Source organism: Ranitomeya variabilis, chromosome 7 (assembly GCF_051348905.1).
Source record: "Ranitomeya variabilis isolate aRanVar5 chromosome 7, aRanVar5.hap1, whole genome shotgun sequence".
NCBI lineage: Eukaryota > Metazoa > Chordata > Amphibia > Anura > Dendrobatidae > Ranitomeya > Ranitomeya variabilis.
This window is the reverse complement of record NC_135238.1, coordinates 171,045,553-171,066,636: the sequence shown is the minus strand read 5'-3', so window position 1 is coordinate 171,066,636 and position 21,084 is coordinate 171,045,553. Positions and strand designations below refer to the sequence as shown.

At 46.2% G+C, this 21,084-nt stretch overlaps 1 protein-coding gene across 3 annotated transcripts in view; it reads right to left on the bottom strand.

The window, feature by feature from the left end:
- The window catches only part of VWC2L (von Willebrand factor C domain containing 2 like), a 356,174-nt gene extending 336,513 nt beyond the window's left edge, over positions 1-19,661 (bottom strand). The window contains exon 1 of one of the 3 annotated variants that reach the window (XM_077272260.1): positions 18,246-19,661. The gene's annotated coding sequence lies outside the window, so the exon portion shown is untranslated. The remainder of the gene's footprint in view (positions 1-18,245) is intronic. The other 2 variants (XM_077272259.1, XM_077272258.1) reach the window with 2 other exon arrangements.
- Positions 19,662-21,084: the final 1,423 nt, after the last annotated feature.

The following is a 21,084-nucleotide window of genomic DNA, read 5'->3' as shown; positions in this document are numbered from 1 at the left end:
TTCCCCTGAACAACTATGTTGAATAATCTTTGTTTTCAGATCATTTGACAGTTGTTTTGAGGAGCCCATGATGCCACTCTTTGGAGGAGATTCAAACAGAAGAACAACTTGCAAGTGGCCACTTTAAGTAGCTTTTCTCATGATTGCATACACCTAGCTATGAAGTTCAAAACTCAATGAGGTTACAAAACCAAAAAAAGTGCTTTAGTAAGTCAGTAAAAAGTAGGTAGGAGTATTTAAAACAAGAAAATGATAAGGGTGCCCATACTTATGCACCTGTCAAATTTTGTTTGAATGCAGATTGCACATTTTCTGTTAGTACAATAAACCTCATTTCAAGGCAGAAACATTACTGTGTCCAACAGTTATTAGATATATGAAACTGAAATAGCTGTTGCAAAAAAACCAATTTTTATAAAACATTAAGCTTAAGATTAATAGGGGTGCCCAAACTTTTTCATATAACTGTAAACTTGTTAACAATTTGAATCTCCCTTTTTTTGGGGGGAGACTACACCAAAACTCAGGCCCTGTTTATAGCACAACACAATGTAAGTGGCAGAACGTGGCTGGCTGATATACGACAAACAGAACTGACGTATGTCCACTTTGTGAGAATTTGAATCTCACTTTTTTTGTTGGGAGACTGAACCAAAACTCAGACCCAGTGTATATAACAACGCAATCTAAGTGGCAGAAAGTGGCTGGCTGATATACGACAAACTAACAGAACTGACGTATATCCACTTTGTGACAATTTGAATCTCCCTTTTTTGGGGGGGAGACTGCACCAAAACTCAGGCCTAGTGTATAACACAACACAAATAAACAAGATAACTGTGCAGAAAGGAGCAACAGGATTTTTGCTTTTAAAAAAGCAGTTGGTTTGCACAGCAGCGTGCAAACAGCAATGCAGCTATCAGGGAACCTTATAAGCTACAGAGCTGATGCACAAAAATATAGCCTCCACTGTCCCTGCAAAAAAATGTGGTGTTGGACAGTGGAAATCGCTACAGCACAAGCGGTTTGGGGGTTAATCTTCCCTCCCTAACTATATGCCTTCTTCTGATGAAGCGGCAGCAACCTCTCCCTATGCTCAGCTCGGCAGCAGTAAGATGGCGGTTGGCGTGCACGCCCCTTTATACCCCCTGTGATGCCACAGAAAGCAAGCCAATCACTGTCATGCCCTTCTCTAAGATGGTGGGGACCGAGACCTATGTCATCACGCTGCCCACACTCTGCGTCCTCCTTCATTGGCAGAAAAATGGCACTGAACGCGTCATACGAAACGCGACTTTGGCGCGAAGATCGCCGACCTCATGGCCGATCCCACACTAGGATCGGGGTCGGCTTTCATGAAACCCGACTTTGCCGAAAGTCGGCGATTTTTAAATTTGTCCGATCCGTTTCGCTCAACCCTATCCGGCACCATTTCACTGAAGAATTGCACTACAACGTCAATATAGCAGTGCGCACACGCTGGCAGTCGACATTATTCCTATGCCCGGTGTGTACATACTGCTATGTTGACTGCGTAGTGTAGCATTGGAGTCAGCACCAGCGCATACCACGCTACGGCGCCATTTTATTGAAGACACTGTATCTACAGATTCTCAGACACGGTGTCTTCAACAACAATTGAGCCAGATATCACAGGATATGCACGCGTTGACTCCGACATCATTTTAATGAAGTAATGTACTTCAACATCAACATAGCAGTGCACACAAGCCAACCATCACCTTTTCCCTATGGCTGACGTGTGCGCACTGCTATGTTGACATTGTAGTACATTACTTAATTAAAATGGCGCTGGAGTCTACGCATATTCAAATCGCGATCTCCGGCGCCATTTTCTTGAAAACACTAAATGTACCAATAAAAATGATGAAAAAATATAACTTATTTCATCCAGGTACAGAAATTTGGGATATGCAGAACTGTAAAGGCATATGCACTTGAATGCTTGAGAAAGGGGAAGGACTCCCGAAATGTCACCACAGGTGCAGACCTTCTGTCAAGCAGCATCTCTGCCTCATGTAAGGCAGTGACAAGTGTTATATGCGAGGGTCGCTATGTGTCCTCCAGGATGCGGACAGAAGCGTATTGAGGCTTTTCGAGTGCTTTGTAGTCACAGGCATGGCTGTGATTGCAATGCAAAATAAAAGTAAGTTTGGTCTTGGGCAAGCTATTTGTCCAAGGCAGATTTAAGAAAACCCGGCATGGGCTTTTATTTTTGAGCGGACTACAGGATGGTAGTGATGCTGTCTGTTACCTCCAGGCCGGGTCTTACAAGTGGCCCATGGCCACAGATTTCAATTTAAAAAACCTGCAGCAAGGGGTTGGGTGTGTCAGTCTTGGTTTGCAAACTTGCAGAGCAGGTGGCTCTGAAAAGCTCAGCCTGTGTGAGGTAACACGGAGCCAAATGGAGCCAAAAGGCCTGGCATCCCTCAGCGTAGCACGGCAATGCAGTCGCCCATGGCAACCGGACTCTGATACTGACTGTCTTGATTCCCAGCTGCGATCTGGAGGATACCATTTGTTTTCCATTTGTGAGTAGTGTTGAGCATTCCGATACCGCAAGTATCGGGTATCGGCCGATATTTGCTGTATCGGAATTCCGATACCGAGATCCGATACTTTTGTGGTATCGGGTATCGGTATCGAAACAACATTAATGTGTAAAATAAAGAATTAAAATAAAAAATATTGCTATACTCACCTCTCCGACGCAGCCTGGACCTCACCGAGGGAACCGGCAGCGTTGTTTGCTTAAAATTCGCGCTTTAACTTCCTTACGTGAAGTCCCGGCTTGTGATTGGTCGCGTGCCGCCCATGTGGCCGCGACGCGACCAATCACAGCAAGCCGTGACGTAATTTCAGGTCCTTCAGGATTTTAAAATTACGTTCCGGCTTTGTGATTGGTCGCGTCGCGGTCACATGGGCGACGCGACCAATCACAAGCCGTGACGTCACGGGAGGCTGGACACGCGCGCATTTTAAAATGCGCGCGTGTCCTGCCTCCCGTGACGTCCCGGCTTGTGATTGGTCGCGTCGCCCATGTGGCCGCGACGCGACCAATCACAGCAAGCCGTGACGTAATTTTAGGTCCTTCAGGATTTTAAAATTACGTTCTGGCTTGTGATTGGTCGCGTCGCGGTCACATGGGCGACACGACCAATCACAAGCCGTGACGTCACGGGAGGCAGGACACGCACGCATTTTAAAATGCGCGCGTGTCCAGCCTCCCGTGACGTCACGGCTTGTGATTGGTCGCGTCGCCCATGTGACCGCGACGCGGCCAATCACAAAGCCGGAACGTAATTTTAAAATCCTGAAGGACCTGAAATTACGTCACGGCTTGCTGTGATTGGTCGCGTCGCGGCCACATGGGCGGCACGCGACCAATCACAAGCCGGGACTTCACGTAAGGAAGTTAAAGCGCGAATTTTAAGCAAACAACGCTGCCGGTTCCCTCGGTGAGGTCCAGGCTGCGTCGGAGAGGTGAGTATAGCAATATTTTTTATTTTAATTCTTTATTTTACACATTAATATGGTTCCCAGGGCCTGAAGGAGAGTTTCCTCTCCTTCAGACCCTGGGAACCATCAGGAATACCGTCCGATACATGAGTCCCATTGACTTGTATTGGTATAGGGTATCGGTATCGGATTAGATCCGATACTTTGCCGGTATCGGCCGATACTTTCCGATACCGATACTTTCAAGTATCGGACGGTATCGCTCAACACTATTTGTGAGTATATTGGACTTTAAAGAGACTTTGTTTTGAACATTCCTGTGGTCACTGCCTGTCTGTCACACTGCACCAACCCTGCTGCACTACATATGGTGGAGAATGTAGGCATCGTGAACTGAGGCATACTCAAAACCGGCTGCATGTCAGTAATTAACCCTGCCATGCTACAGCTCAAACCTGGTGGAAAGATGGAGGAGATACTCAAGCAGTTGGCCCTCATGCAGCAGCTGCAGTTTCAGTGCAACAACAGGAGCAGCAGCTGCAGTTTCAGTGGCAGCAACGAGAGCAACAGCAGCAGGAGTATCAGCAACAGCAGCAGACAACCTGTTGATGCAGCAGATTGTGGCTCTGCGAGATACATCCACACGCGCATCCACGTTCCGTTCAGAGGCCCGGTACAAAGTCCAGTCAGCTCTGAGGAAGATGAGTCCTGAGGACGATTTGGAGGCTGAATGATGACCCAGTGGGCTGAAGTGGTGGCCCCCTTCCTGACAGATGACTAGAAGGCCTACCTGGACCTCAATCGGGACAAAGCACTGGACTATGAGAAGCTGAGAGGTGAGATTCTTGCCCGACTGGGGGTTAATACATATTTGCTGGCTCAGCGGGTGTACCAGTGGTCCTTTGCGGAGTCTTGTCCTGCCAGGTCTCAGGCATATGACTTGCTGCAGCTGGTAAAAATATGGCTTCAGCCTGAGACCTTAACCCCTTTCCAGATGGTAGAGAGGGTGGTGGTCGACCGGCTGGTGAGGGCTTTGCCAGCATCCATACAGAGTTGGGTGGGGAAAGGGAACCCGGACACTCTGGACCAGGTGGTTGGACTGATTGAGCAGTATACGGCCACTCAGGACTTAATACGGGACACTGCTCCACTTCAACTGTCACATCGGGCACTGCCAGCCCAGGAGCTGGGAAAGGTCCCGAACCCGTTGCTGGGGCCTACCAGGACCGAGCCCGTAATAAGGGGGTAACCCGAAGTGAGAGTGACAAGAGACCCGTTTCCTGTAAAACAGCCCCAAGGTCTAGTCAAGCTGCAGCTATTAAGTTTTGGTGGTGCCAAGGGCCCGGACATGTGGCTGCCAACTGCCCCTTGACAACTGAACCCATAGACTGCGGGTATACTCGCTGTATGTCTATGTATGCCCAACCAGTCTGCACCGCAACTACAGGCACTGCCAGCAGCAAACCCCAATTGTGCCAAATGCTCATGAACAGGTACCAAATGGAGGCTCTCTTGGACTCGGGGAGCTTAGTGACTCTTATCCATGAGTACCCTGTTGCTGGCGGCAACCCAGTGGACATAAAGTGGGGGTGGTATGTATACATGGGGAACTCTGAGAGTACCAGACCGTGGAGGTTACTTTTTTCCACACTGTGTGGAAAAAAAATGTGGTGGTATTGGTGAAGACCCTGCTACATGGGACTATGTTGGGAAGAGACTTGCCCCTATTCGGGTCCTGTTATGATTGAACTGGTGGTTAGGAGCACTAGAAATGACCAGATGAGCAAACTAGTAATACAGGACGAGCTCTGGGAAGTGGGAGCTCTGCTGACCGCAACCCCTAATCCTATCACAACAACTAGAAATAGCCGTGGAGCGTTCCTGACTCTGCCTAGACGCCTCTTCACAGCCTAAGAGCTAACTACCCCTAAAGATAGAAAATACAGCCTACCTTGCCTCAGAGAAATTCCCCAAAGAAATAGGCAGCCCCCCACACATATTGACTGTGAGTTAAGATGGAAGTCACAAACACAGGAATGAAATAGGTTTCAGCAAAGGAGGCCAGACCTTACTAACAGACTGAGGATAGAAAAGGTATCTTTGCGGTCAGCATAAAAAACTAACAAAAAACCACGCAGAGTGTGCAAAAGAGAGCACCGCACCGACTCACGGCGCGGTGGTGCCACTCTGCATCCCAGAGCTTCCAGCTAACAAGACAAAATCATAATAGCAAGCTGGACAAAAACACAGTGGTAACAAATAAGCTAGCAGGGACTTAGCTTTTGCTGAAGTAGACAGGTCATCTGAAAGATCCAAGAGAACTGAACCAGTACTAGGACATTGACAGCTGGCATCAAGTAACGATCTGAGTGGAGTTATATAGAGCAGCCAGCTAAGGTCTAAATGAGGTCAGCTGGGGAAGGAACCTCATAACCAGCAGCTCCACTCACAGCCACCAGAGGGAGTCCATGGACAGAACTCGCCGAAGTACCATTCATAACCACAGGAGGGAGTTCGAGAACAGAATTCACAACAGTACCCCCCCTTGAGGAGGGGTCACCGAACCCTCACCAGAGCCTCCAGGCCGATCAGGACGAGCCAAATGAAAGGCACGAACAAGATCGGCAGCATGAACATCAGAGGCAACCACCCAGGAATTATCCTCCTGACCATAACCTTTCCACTTGACTAGGTACTGAAGTTTCCGTCTCGAAACACGAGAGTCCAAAATCTTCTCCACCACATACTCCAACTCCCCCTCAACCAACACCGGGGCAGGAGGATCAACGGAGGGAACCATAGGAGCCACATATCTCCGCAATAATGACCTATGGAACACATTATGGATGGCGAAAGAAGCTGGAAGGTCCAAACGAAATGACACAGGATTAAGAATTTCAGAAATCTTATAAGGACCAATGAAACGAGGCTTAAACTTAGGAGACGAAACCTTCATAGGAACATAACGAGATGACAACCAAACCAAATCCCCAACACGAAGTCGGGGACCAACACAGCGGCGGCGGTTAGCGAAACGTTGAGCCTTCTCCTGGGACAATGTTAAATTGTCCACTACGTGAGTCCAAATTTGCTGCAACCTGTCCACCACAGAATCCACACCAGGACAGTCCGAAGGCTCAACCTGCCCTGAAGAAAAACGAGGGTGGAAACCAGAATTACAGAAAAAAGGCGAAACCAAAGTGGCCGAGCTGGCCCGATTATTAAGGGCGAACTCAGCCAAAGGCAAGAAGGACACCCAATCATCCTGATCAGCAGAAACAAAGGATCTCAGATATGTTTCCAAAGTCTGATTGGTTCGTTCGGTTTGGCCATTTGTCTGAGGATGGAAAGCTGAAGAAAAAGACAAATCAATGCCCATCTTAGCACAAAAGGACCGCCAAAATCTTGAAACAAACTGAGAACCTCTGTCCGACATGATGTTCTCCGGAATGCCATGTAAACAAACCACATGCTGGAAAAACAATGGAACCAAATCAGAGGAGGAAGGCAATTTAGGCAAAGGTACCAAATGGACCATCTTAGAGAAGCGATCACAAACCACCCAGATAACTGACATCCTCTGAGAGACAGGGAGATCTGAAATAAAATCCATGGAAATATGCGTCCAGGGCCTTTTCGGGACCGGCAAGGGCAAAAGCAACCCACTGGCACGAGAACAGCAGGGCTTAGCCCAAGCACAAGTCCCACAGGACTGCACAAAAGAACGCACATCTCGTGACAAGGAAGGCCACCAAAAGGATCTAGCCACCAACTCTCTGGTACCAAAGATTCCAGGATGACCAGCCAACACCGAACAATGAACCTCAGAGATAACTCTACTAGTCCATCTATCAGGGACAAACAGCTTCTCCGCTGAGCAACGGTCAGGTCTATCAGCCTGAAACTCCTGCAGCACCCGCCGCAAATCAGGGGAGATGGCAGACAAAATTACCCCCTCTTTGAGAATACCAGCCGGCTCAGGAACTCCCGGAGAATCAGGCACAAAACTCCTTGAAAGGGCATCAGCCTTCACATTCTTAGAACCCGGAAGGTACGAAACCACAAAATTGAAGCGGGAGAAAAACAGCGACCATCGAGCCTGTCTAGGATTCAACTGCTTGGCAGACTCGAGATAAGTCAGATTCTTGTGATCCGTCAAGACCACCACGCGATGCTTGGCTCCCTCAAGCCAATGTCGCCACTCCTCAAACGCCCACTTCATAGCCAACAACTCTCGATTGCCCACATCATAATTGCGATCAGCAGGCGAAAACTTTCTAGAAAAGAAAGCACATGGTTTCATCACAGAGCCATCAGAACCTCTTTGAGACAAAACAGCCCCTGCTCCAATCTCAGAAGCATCCACCTCGACCTGAAACGGGTGCGAAACATCTGGGTGACACAACACAGGGGCAGAAGAAAAACGACGCTTCAGCTCCTGAAAAGCCTCAACGGCCGCAGAAGACCAATTGACCACATCCGCACCTTTCTTGGTTAAATCAGTCAATGGTTTAACAACACTAGAAAAATTAGCGATGAAGCGACGGTAAAAATTAGCAAAGCCCAGGAATTTCTGAAGGCTCTTCACAGAAGTAGGCTGAGTCCAATCATAAATGGCCTGAACTTTAACAGGGTCCATCTCGATAGTAGAAGGGGAAAAAATGAAGCCCAAAAATGAAACCTTCTGAACTCCAAAGAGACATTTAGACCCCTTCACAAACAAGGAATTAGCACGAAGGACCTGGAACACCATTCTGACCTGCTTCACATGAGACTCCCAATCGTCCGAAAAGACCAAAATATCATCCAAATATACAATCATGAATCTATCCAGGTACTTTCGGAAGATGTCATGCATAAAGGACTGAAACACAGATGGAGCATTAGAAAGCCCGAATGGCATCACCAAGTACTCAAAATGGCCCTCGGGCGTATTAAATGCTGTTTTCCATTCATCGCCCCGTTTAATACGCACAAGATTATACACCCCTCGAAGATCTATCTTGGTGAACCAGCTAGCCCCCTTAATCCGAGCAAACAAATCAGACAGTAGCGGCAAAGGGTACTGAAATTTGACGGTGATTTTATTGAGAAGGCGGTAATCTATACAAGGTCTCAGAGAACCATCCTTCTTGGCCACAAAAAAGAACCCTGCTCCCAACGGTGACGACGACGGACGAATATGCCCTTTCTCCAAGGACTCCTTTATATAACTCCGCATTGCAGCGTGTTCTGGCACAGATAAATTGAACAGTCGGCCCTTCGGAAACTTACTACCAGGAATCAAATTAATAGCACAATCGCAATCCCTATGAGGAGGTAGGGCACTGGATTTGGGCTCATCAAATACATCCCGGTAATCTGACAAGAACTCAGGGACTTCAGAAGGATGGGAAGACGAAATAGACAACAATGGGACATCCCCATGTACCCCTTGACAACCCCAACTGGATACAGACATTGATTTCCAATCCAATACTGGATTATGGACCTGTAGCCATGGCAAACCCAAAACGACCACATCATGCAGATTATGCAACACCAAAAAGCGAATATCCTCCTGATGTGCAGGAGCCATGCACATGGTCAATTGAGTCCTGTACTGAGGCTTATTCTTGGCCAAAGGTGTAGCATCAATTCCTCTCAATGGAACAGGATGCTGTAAGGGCTCCAAGAAAAAACCACAGCGCCTGGCAAACTCCAAGTCCATCAAATTCAGGGCAGCGCCTGAATCCACAAATGCCATAACAGAATAGGATGACAAAGAGCAAATCAGAGTAACGGACAAAAGAAATTTTGGCTGTACCGTACCAATGGTGGCAGACCTAACGAACCGTTTAGTGCGCTTAGGACAATCAGAGATAGCATGAGTGGAGTCACCGCAGTAAAAACACAGCCCATTCTGACGTCTGTACTCTTGCCGTTCAGCTCTGGTCAAGGTCCTGTCACATTGCATAGGCTCAGGCCTCTGCTCAGAAAACACCGCCAAATGGTGCACATTTTTGCGCTCACGTAAGCGTCGATCGATCTGAATGGCCAAGGACATAGACTCATTCAGATCAGCAGGCGTTGGGAATCCCACCATAACATCCTTAAGGGCTTCAGAAAGACCCTTTCTGAAAATTGCCACCAGGGCACATTCATTCCACTGAGTAAGCACAGACCACTTTCTAAACTTCTGACAATATACCTCCGCTTCATCCTGACCCTGACACAAAGCCAGCAAAATTTTCTCTGCCTGATCCACTGAATCTGGTTCATCATAAAGCAATCCAAGCGCCAGAAAAAACGCATCTACATTACGCAATGCAGGATCTCCTGGCGCTAAGGAAAATGCCCAGTCTTGAGGGTCGCCACGCAGCAAGGAAATAATGATTTTTACTTGCTGAATGGGGTCACCAGAGGAGCGGGGTTTCAAAGCAAAAAACAGTCTGCAATTATTTTTGAAATTCAGGAACTTAGATCTATCCCCAGAAAACAAATCAGGAATTGGAATTCTGGGTTCTAACATCGGGTTCTGAACTACATAATCTTGAATGCCTTGTACCCTTGCAGTGAGTTGATCCACACAAGAGGACAGACCTTGAATGTCCATATCTACACCTGTGTCCTGAACCACCCAGAGATTTAGGGGAAAAGAGAAACAAAACACGCTGCAGAGAAAAAAAAAAATGGTCTCAGAACTTCTCTTATCCCTCTATTGAGATGCATTAACACTTTACGGGCCAGCTGTACTGTTATGATTGAACTGGTGGTTAGGAGCACTAGAAATGACCAGATGAGCAAACTAGTAATACAGGACGAGCTCTGGGAAGTGGGAGCTCTGCTGACCGCAACCCCTAATCCTATCACAACAACTAGAAATAGCCGTGGAGCGTTCCTGACTCTGCCTAGACGCCTCTTCACAGCCTAAGAGCTAACTACCCCTAAAGATAGAAAATACAGCCTACCTTGCCTCAGAGAAATTCCCGAAAGAAATAGGCAGCCCCCCACACATATTGACTGTGAGTTAAGATGGAAGTCACAAACACAGGAATGAAATAGGTTTCAGCAAAGGAGGCCAGACCTTACTAACAGACTGAGGATAGAAAATGTATCTTTGCGGTCAGCATAAAAAACTAACAAAAAACCACGCAGAGTGTGCAAAAGAGAGCACCGCACCGACTCATGGCGCGGTGGTGCCACTCTGCATCCCAGAGCTTCCAGCTAACAAGACAAAATCATAATAGCAAGCTGGACAAAAACACAGTGGTAACAAATAAGCTAGCAGGGACTTAGCTTTTGCTGAAGTAGACAGGTCATCTGAAAGATCCAAGAGAACTGAACCAGTACTAGGACATTGACAGCTGGCATCAAGTAACGATCTGAGTGGAGTTAAATAGAGCAGCCAGCCAAGGTCTAAATGAGGTCAGCTGGGGAAGGAACCTCAGAACCAGCTGCTCCACTCACAGCCACCAGAGGGAGTCCATGGACAGAACTCACCGAAGTATTATTCATAACCACAGGAGGGAGTTCGAGAACAGAATTCACAACACTGTCCTTGTGGGAGACCAGGGTTAACCCTCCCAAGGAAAATGTTATTCCGGAAGCGGAAACCGAAGATCCAGAGTCGGGGATACCTGCCGTAGGGTTCGCCAACCTAGGGACAGAGTGTAACCCCGATAGGTTTCCCCTAGAAGTATTAGCAGGAGAGGTCGAGGAGACCCCACCAATTCCTGAGCTGGAAGTGTCCCCTGGCAAGTTCAGGACAGCTCAGCTCCAGGATCCCACTCTGGCCCTGGCACGAGAAAGGGTGATGGAAATAAATGGAGTTGCTCAGCAATCGGGTGCCGAGGCTATCCACCAGGATTTGCTATGCTATAGAGGGTGGATAAAATCCGGGATGAAGTGGTGGAACAACTGGTAGTGCCCCGATCCTACCGTCGGGCGGTTCTCGAAATGGCTCACACCCACATGCTGGGAGGGCACTTGGGGGCCAAAAAGATGCAGAATCGCTTTATGCAGCGCCTTTTTTGGCCTGGGATTTATGCTGAAGTCCAGAGGTATTGCGAGTCCTGTCCGAAGTTCCAACTTGCCACACGCACTGCGTATTTCTGGAATCCATTGGTGCATCTACCCATTATAGAGGTACCATTTGAGCAGATAGCAATGGATCTGGTGGGCCCTATAGTGAAATCTGCCCATGGCCATCAACATATTTTGGTCATAGTGGACTAAGACAGGCGGTACACAGAGGTGATACCTCTCAGCCACACCTCAGCAAAAAACTGCAAGCTGTTTCCCATGTTTTGTCACCTTGGGCTACCAAAAGAGATCCTCACAGATCAGGGGACTGCTTTTTTGACTACGGTGACCAAGGAGCTATGTAAGCTGCTATGGATCAAACAGCTACGCACGTCGGTGTACGACCCACAAACCGACGGGTTAGTATAGAGATTTAATAAGACCCTTAATTCCATGCTTAAAAAGGTAGTCTCAAAGGACGGAGAGATTGGAACATGTTATTGCCCTATCTAATGTTTGCTATCCGCGAGGTACCACAGGCGTCCACAGGTTTCTCTCTTTTCGAGCTATCATATGGCAGACATCTGAGGGGGCTGCTCGACATAGCTAAGGAGGTGTGGGAACAGGAGCCAACTCTGCATCAGAGTGTGATCGAACATGTGGCAAGCATGCAGGACCGGATTGTGGCACTCGGGCCCATAGAGAAGGAGCATCTGATGGATGGCCAGGCCTCGCAGAGCCACACGTATAATAAAAGAGCCACAGTCATGTCCTTTAAAGAAGGGGACCAGGTGTTGGTACTAGTGCCCACCACAGAGAGTAAACTCATGGTCAAGTGGCAAGGGCCATATGAGATACGGGGGAAGGTGGGAGAAGTAAATTACAGAGTGTACCAGCCCAGAAAGAGGAAACCCAAACAACTGTTCCAAGTAAACCTGCTAAAAGCCTGAAAGGACCAGGAATGTTTGGTCATGGAGGTGACTCCGGTTGTACCAATGGGGACCCTATGGCACCAGCCAAGGAAGAAGCTGGTGGTCATTTTAAAATAAATGACGCACTCACCAAAACAGCAGCGATAGGAGTCTCGGGTTCTGGTGCAATAGAATACGAATGTATTCCCAGAGCTGCCAGGGTGGACCTCGGTGATCCAGCATGACATTGTCATCGAACCCCGGGTAGAGGTACGGATGAAACCGTACCAAGTTCCAAAAGCCCAGAGGCAAGCCATTGTGGCCGAAGTGAAGCAAATGCTTCAGTTGGTAGTCATCGAGGAATCCCGGAGTGAGTGGGCTAATTCCAAAGCCAGATGGGTCATTACGCGTTTGTAATGACCAGATACTTAAATGAGGTTTTAAAATTTGACCTCTATCCCATGTCCCGGTAGGACGAGCTGATTGAGTGAGAAACTGGGGGAGGCCCAATACTTCACCACACTCGATCTCACCAAAGGTTATTGGCAGGTCCCATTGACAGAATCAGTGAAAGAAAAGACTGCCTTAATCACGCCAGAGGGTCTCTATCACTATATCGCCTTGCCTTTTGGATTACATGGGGCTCTGGCTACATTCCAGAGGCTGATGGACATTGTGTTAGAGCCTCATCGGAAATACGCATCGGCATATTTAGACGACATAGTCATCTTTAGTGGTGACTGGAATACCCACCTGACCCAGGTACAAGCAGTGCTGGATTCTCTCAGAATTGCGGGGTTAACAGCGAATCCCAAAAAATGTGTGATAGGTCTCATGGAAGCCCGGTAGTTAGGATACATACTTAGGATCAGCCGGGGGTTATCAACCCCAAATAAATAAGATTGAGGCCATCCAAAACTGGCCCAAGCCGCTAAGTACAAAACAGGTGAGGGCATTCCTCGGCATCATTGGGTACTACCTCCGGGTTATACTCAATTTTGCCGGGAGATCAGCACTCCTAACTGACCTGTTAAAGGGTAAGAAGTCGGTTATGGTCTGGTAGAAACCTCAAGCAGAGGAAACACTCCAGTCCCTCAAGTCGGCTACAGCCGGTCCTCATCAGCCCCAGCTTCAGGAAAACCTTAATCGTGAAACGGATGCCTCTAACGTGGGCCTAGGAGCAGTCTTGTCGCAGGAGGTGAATGGAGAGGACATCCAGTCACCTACCTAAGTAGGAAACTCACCCTATTATATTATAGCGTAGTGGAGAAGGACTGCCTCGCCATAAGTGGGCCTTGGAGTCATTACGCTATTATTTACTCGGTCGACCATTTTGCTTGGTGACAAATCATTCACCCTTGGTATGGATGAGAAATGCCAGGGAGAGGAATGATCAGGTCACCAGATGGTTTCTCTCTGCAGAATGTTATTTTCTTCGTGGAACATCAGGCGGGGAAGTCACAGGGAACTGTGGATGCCCTGTCACGGGCCCCCTGTATGGTGACAAATGTTCAACCCCACAAGTAACAGGTGTTACATGCGAGAGTCTCTATGTGTCCCTCAGGATGCGCACAGAAGCGTATTGAGGCCGCAGAAGTGCATTGCAGGCACATGTATAGCTGTGATTGCAAAGCAAAATAAAAGTAAGTTTGGTCTTGGGCAAGCTTTTCGTCCAAGTCAGGTTTAAGAAAACCCGGCATGGGCTCTTATTTTTGGAGCGGACTACAGGATGGCAGTGGGGCAGTTTGCTTTCTCCAGGCTGGGTCTTACAAGAGGCCCATGGCCACAGATTTCATTTAAAAGACCCTGCAGCAAAGGGTTGGGTGTGTCAGTCTTAGTTTGCAACCTTGCAGAGCAGGTGGCTCTGAAAAGCTCAGCCTGTGTGAGGTAACACGGAGCCAAAAGACCTGGCACCCCTCAGAGTAGCACAGTGGTGCAGTCACCCATGGCAAGGGGTCTCGGATATGGACTGTCTTGATTTCCAGTTGCGATCTGGAGGATATCATTTGTTTTCCGTTTGTGAGTACGTTGGACATTAAAGAGACTTTGTTTTGAACTTTCCTGTGGTCACTGCCTGTCTGTCACACTGCACCAACTCCACTGCACTACTCTCCGTACTTGCTCTTCAGAGTAAGAGGATAAAAGGATTGTCTACACCAGACTTTTTGGATCTCTCACTGGGGTGACTATGGTGAATTACCCCTTATGAATTGATTTCATTTATGAAATGTAATGATGGAAATATAAGCTATCTTTGGATTAAGGAATTATGAAAAAATCTGATGTGTTGTATGTGGTTTTTGTGCAATTGATGATATATAGCAGCACTGAGGAATGACTGCACTACAGCATTATTAACATAAGGTGAATGGACATCCAACAGGGATTAATGTCAACGTGTTTTGCTATATTTGAGAGTTGTTGGTCATTAGGGATTTTCTTTTAACAATGATAACGTTCTGCAGAGTTTTAAAAGGAACCTGACAGCTGATACATGCTGCGCGTTCTCTGAGAAGTATGTGCCAAACACCGGCTGCATGATTTCAGCCATATATTTTTAACTTTGAAACACTGCTGCGTTTCGGAGAGCAACAAAGTTTATTAGCCGCCTGGGAGCGAGCTGCCCAGGAGACTAGCTGGACAGGTGGTTCCCCGGTGGCTCCTATCCGCCCATTGACAGTGACTGCCAGGTCTCTCCCTGCCTGCGTGTACACGGAGAGATCTGTCACTGTAGAGTAGTGAGACAGCTCTGCAGCGTTTCAGAGTTAAACATATATGGCTGAAATCAAGCAGCCAGCATCTGACACATATTACCTGTGGATCGAGCAGAATGTATCAGCTGTCAGGTTCCCTTTAAAAATGAAAATTATATCATTTTTATTATTTTGGTGAGTTGCTTTTTTCTTAGTTTGATGAAAAACAACAAGATAAAAAACATTAATGTTCCTTTACTCACAGACCTGATGTAACAGCCCTGGTATCCCATTTCTAGACATATATACAGGAGACAGCAAGTCACTTTTGAATGGTGAGGTTTTACGTTGAGTTGCTCAACTATTTATCACTGTGAAGAATCTTGCGCTGCTGTAATAATCTTTAAGGATGCAGAATATTATGTTTATTATTACATGTAGATTCTCAATGTTGAGGTGTAGATTGTAGGGGTGACACAAACCAAGGAAAGGGGATTACATTCAGGACTAGGACAGTGAAGTTAATGTTTTCCTGGAATGGAGCATGAGTAGTTACAACTCTTGGTATGATTACCATAAACATATTGATACAAACACATTGTTTTGTAAGTGTCAGCAGTGATACATAATGCAAGTATGTGTGCCCTTGTATACAAGTGTATGTGCTGTAGATTTATCTGCTGCTTTAAGTCTATGAAAGTTTCTTCTAAGTGAAAAGGAATGATGGAAAAATAAAAATATTCCTCTAACCGCATTTATTTTAATCAATTATGTGAGTCAGATTCAACACTAAAGCCGGAGAGCTGCCCACTGTCTGGTCACACTGACAGCACATATCATTGTGTGACATCCATTTGAAACAGTTTTTCAACTCTGAACATCATATTGATTAGTGAACATTATATTGATTAGTGAACATTATATTGATTATTGAATATTATATTGATTAGTGAACATTTATGACAAATCTTCCACCTCTACAAAAATTGTTAGTCCTAATATAAAATGTGAATTTGGGCATTTGTCGATCTTCATGCACAGTGAGCCTATAGAGATCCTGCAAACTGATGATTTATGTAATGGTTGATGCTTTCAGCCATGGTACCAACTAAAAGATGGTCTCTCAATGAAGCCATTTGCAGAACATAAAGTCTTATTTTGAGCATTGTACTAATCAAGGAGCCCTATCAGGAGCAGCCATACTATGAACTTGCCCTCTTCTTCATTCTCTCATCTCAAGTTTGATGTTTCAAAGCCTCCAAGCACCAAGAATCGAAACGTCTGTAGTAAAAACAGCACTCCTGGCTTGTTGTGTCCTGGTGTCACGTCTATAAGGCCTCGACAGTTGAATTACATTTTTACATACAGCTCCATGGATACCGCAAACTGAAATCCAGGCACGTAGTTATTTTTTAATGTTCTTCAACTGGAAAACACACCTAAGCAATCTCTCCCACCAGATGTTATGTATTAGCCAGTACAATAAGTTGGCCATTTAAATGTAGAGTCTTCTTCTCTAGACCATAAATCATGAGCACATTCCTGTTCCATAATAGAGACTTTGGTTTTCAGTTGATGAGGTTCCTTGTGAGACTTATTTTGGATGGAGGCAGGCTTCTATGGCCAGTTGATCAAATCTGTTCATACTGAAAGAAAATCACTTGGGTTAACGAATTTGACAGTCCTCGTTAGAGGTTTTGGCCTTTACCCTTATAACACTGCTGACAATGGAAAAACGTTCAATTGTCGATGCGTATATTTAACATCTAATAATATTATTAGAACATAAAAGGGTGTGTGTCTGTAAAAATGAGGCCGATCATAAGAATTGAGGCAGCAAGATTCAAGCATAGAGTCGGATGGATATTGCCAAAATAAAGAGATGGTCTTTTCACATGTATATGTTTTTATATGTTGAGGCCAGCATGATGAATAGCTACACAACTGTGACACTGGTAAGAAAAAAACATCCAAAAATGAGTTTTAATATAATATACAAAAACAAAATACTTGCATAAAAGGTATTTACTCTCATAAGCTATGCTACTATTTTATTATTATTATTATTATTATTATTATTAGAAAACAAATCTATGGGTGTCACATATTACATGCCTGAATAACAATGTATATCTGGACATTTGACCCTAATAGGGTGCAGCTGATATCTCATAATTTTCCACCTAAATGGATAAGATAGGGCAGGTTTAGATCTAGTAATTTAGAAGTTGACTATATTTCCTGTTTTGTACCTATAGAAGTTTACAGTTTCAAAAAGTGTATAAACGCTTGCTTTAGGTAAGTCATGTCATTAGTTTACACTTGACTAATGCTACATCCAGGACCATTAACGTTCCCTTAGGGAGCATATTCTAATTATGACAACTATGATCTAGGCAAACTCGGGATTTATGATGTATTTTGCCTTTCCATGGATATAAACACCTGTGTATATCATCCATACGTACAGCTATGCTGCATAACCATATAGGTTTTTTTTAGAAACACGAATAGGTTTTTATGAAAAGTTCAAATGAAAAAATTAAAAAAAAACGTGCAAGACTCTATCCTATTAACCATACAGTCTCCAGGACGCTGCATCAATACAACAACCTCCATTATATGACTAGAGCAGATAGATGGGATACTAAAGTCAGAAGCTTCTTCATCTAATGGTGACAGGAATTAGGTCTGCTTCATTTAATGCTACTGCACCAAGAATTACTGCATTGTGGAAACTAAGACACATGGTATAGTGTGAAATGTAGCAACATGGCTCAGTCATACTGTAGTAAGGGGAAGCTTACACTGACACTGCAGTTTTGTCTGAGCCAGTACACAGAGAAGCCAGGGTATCACAGCAGGGTGTTCCACAATAGGGGGGCTAGATTTGTTAATTGATTTCTGCAGGGTCCCTGCAGTAGTGAAACATTAATTTGTATGGAATAGGTGGCATATCCAGAGGAGATTTCATAATAGACTCTTTGTAATATGTTATGTTTTATTTACAAAATAAATATAAATATTTACACATGAACGCTTGCAATGATTCTCTATCGCTCATAAAGGCAGATAAAGGTCTCAGATCAAAATACTGGAACAAGAAGTGCAGATACAATATATAGTTTGCTCATTCATGACTAAAGAGTCTCCTTACCTGAAGAGTTAATCCTATGAGGATTAGCGGGACAGCCTAAAATCCAAAAAGGTTAAGTGTCTGTGGTTAGCCCATCCTTGGTGCCAGAGGACCCATTGTTTAGGAGAAGAAAATATAGGAGAGCCCCTCCAGATCTCTTGCCATGGTACAGAGTGGACAACGGTCAAGAATGATTCCCAGCTAAATGTCAGGCACCACAAACCCAGAAATGCACAGATACATATCCAAAGGTGAGCAGAGCTGTCATGATGTCCTCCCAGTCTGGATGGGATATGTCCCCCTGGATGGGATATGTCCTCCTGGTTGGGATATGTCCTCCTGGATGGGATATGTCCTCCTGGATGGGATATGTCCCCCTGGTTGGGATATGTCCTCCTGGTTGGGATATGTCCCCCTGGATAGGATATGTCCCTTGGTTGGGATATGTCCTCCTGGTTGGGATAAGTCCCCCTGGATGGGATATGTCCTCCTAGTTAGGAGCTGTCCTCCTGGTTGGGATAAGTCCCCCTGGATGGGATATGTCCTCCTGGTTAGGATATGTCCTCCTGGTTAGGAGATGTCCCCCTGGATGGGATACGTCCCCCTGGTTGGGATATGTCCTCCTGGTTGGGATACGTCCCCCTGGATGGGTTTCCCTCAGTCACTCACAGCTCAGGAGGTGGTTTGCCTATGTGCATTAGGACTTCACCAGCACAAACAGCAACAGCTTCCCCCCGGCTCCTGCCCATAGCTGCAGCTCCATGCAATGTGTTGCTTCAGTAGCCGCCTACAGACACAACTGTAGACCATGCAGAGCAGGCATGGAGACACAAGCACAACTTTCTTCTCCTGTTAATCCTGTAGCCGCAGCCGATGACCTGAGCAGCATGTAGTCCTGACTTGGTGGCGTCTGTCTCCTCTCTCCCCTCCTGGGTAGTAAATGGGTTGTCCCGACAGGAGGGGGTCGCAGAGGTCCTTAAAATGAAGTGCACGTGATGCACTCACTCCCTTCCACAGCTCATCAGGAGGAGCAGAGAAGTCCCTTCCCCCGTGTTACCGGCATCATGGCCGACAATGCAGCACTGCTGGTGCCTACAGGGAGAGTAGGAGCCGGGCTGCGGGTGAGTGTGCGCTCAGTACCCAGCCGGCATCTCCATGCCGGCACCTGCAGAGCCTGAGCTCAAGGCAGGAGAGGGCAGAGAGAGGAGTTGAGGAGATCCATAGCTGAGTCCACTGTGGCAGGAATAACACAGACTTCTGCTCCTGGCTTCAGCCAGTGACTACAGCAGATGAATAGCAGCAGAGAGGAGTCTGAGCCTGCGCTGCAGGACTGCACACAACTTCGTGTTAACCCCCTGTTGCCTCTCCCTCCCCCTGTGCCCAGACCACCGAGCTTTTCTGCCCGAGCTTTTCCTTGCTGTTAATCACGAATACCACCTGCGCCACCTGCTGGTCAAACTGTGTTCGCTGACAATTTGTCATTCTGCTCCTGTGCAGGAGTTCTGGGGATGATGGATTTCATACAGACATCATTTCTGACACTCAGTGGCAGGACACATATCATGATGTATGCCAAAATGTGAACACAGACTGAAGAACGTGTTCAAAAGATACAACGCCACATAAATCCAGGAGGCTTATATCCAGATGGTTCTGTAGTGCTACAGCTTCTGCCCATCATAAGGGACGCGGGTGGACACACGGTCAGTCCACCTGCGTCTTCTGACACAGAATTGACTGTCTTGGCCATGGAAGTCAGAAACGCCATCAGCAAGTGTCTAGATCCCAAATGCATGCATCATCTCTTATTCTGTCATTATCATCAACTCATAGCTGGAGTTCACGAAGGAGATCACACAGAAATGCTAAGGGCCGAGTCGCTAAAGGCAGATCCACAGTGTATGTCCTCGCAGAAGGATGACAATCCTATCCAGATGCCCACTTTGGCTCCACAGCCTTTGCTCCCAGGTTCTAGCTCCAGGTCACTTCTTCTATTAGAGATGAGCATGGCCTCATTCTAATCACCCGCCTTATGTGGTTGTTGTAAGGTATTATCCGTTTTCCCAAATGTGATATCTCATGGAAGTTCAACAGTTTCTCTAGAGACTCTGACTTCTTCTTCCTGAGTTGGGGCTACCGCCCAGCCTGAGAAGGCGATACCAGGGGCTACGTTTCGGGGTGCTTACTTTTGTAGTGTTGCTTCGTTGGGCACACATAGTTGAGAGATAAAATTCAAAAGCAAAAATATGTGGATATATTGTCATTCGTCTCATCTGATGATATTACTATGGATAAGGAGAGAAAAATGGAGAAGATGGATGATAAAAAAAATCTAAAGTTGCTAAAACCTTTGGAAATTGGGTACAGGCCTTTTCAGTTCCTGCATATGGGCTGTCAAAAACATCTGGGGAAAGTGGCAAAGTTATGTGTAAACTTGGATACTACACATTGGGCTTATAAACTACATGGCATTATGGCCTGGTGGAAATATAACAAGAAGTTTAGGAGACGTCTTGCTAAACAACTTGAAGTTGGTTGGGCTTTGAAGGCCACAGACATACAGTATGGGAACAATTTGGGCACAAGACTATGATGGTATCTCACGTATTACTGATCTACAGCTTTATGCAGGTGCTGCTGATGAGACGGGTTACTGTGTAGTACATGGCACCTATTAGCACTGCCGTGACCAGAGACTTGCAAATTAAAAGGAATATGTAAAAGTCTTATGGTTTTAGAATTATTTCCAATTTTGGCCTCCATTGCGGTTCTTTCAGGACTCCATATATCAGAATGGGATATAATACCGGAGACTGGGCTGGGACACATTCAGCAGCTCAGACATGGAGCACGGACTAAC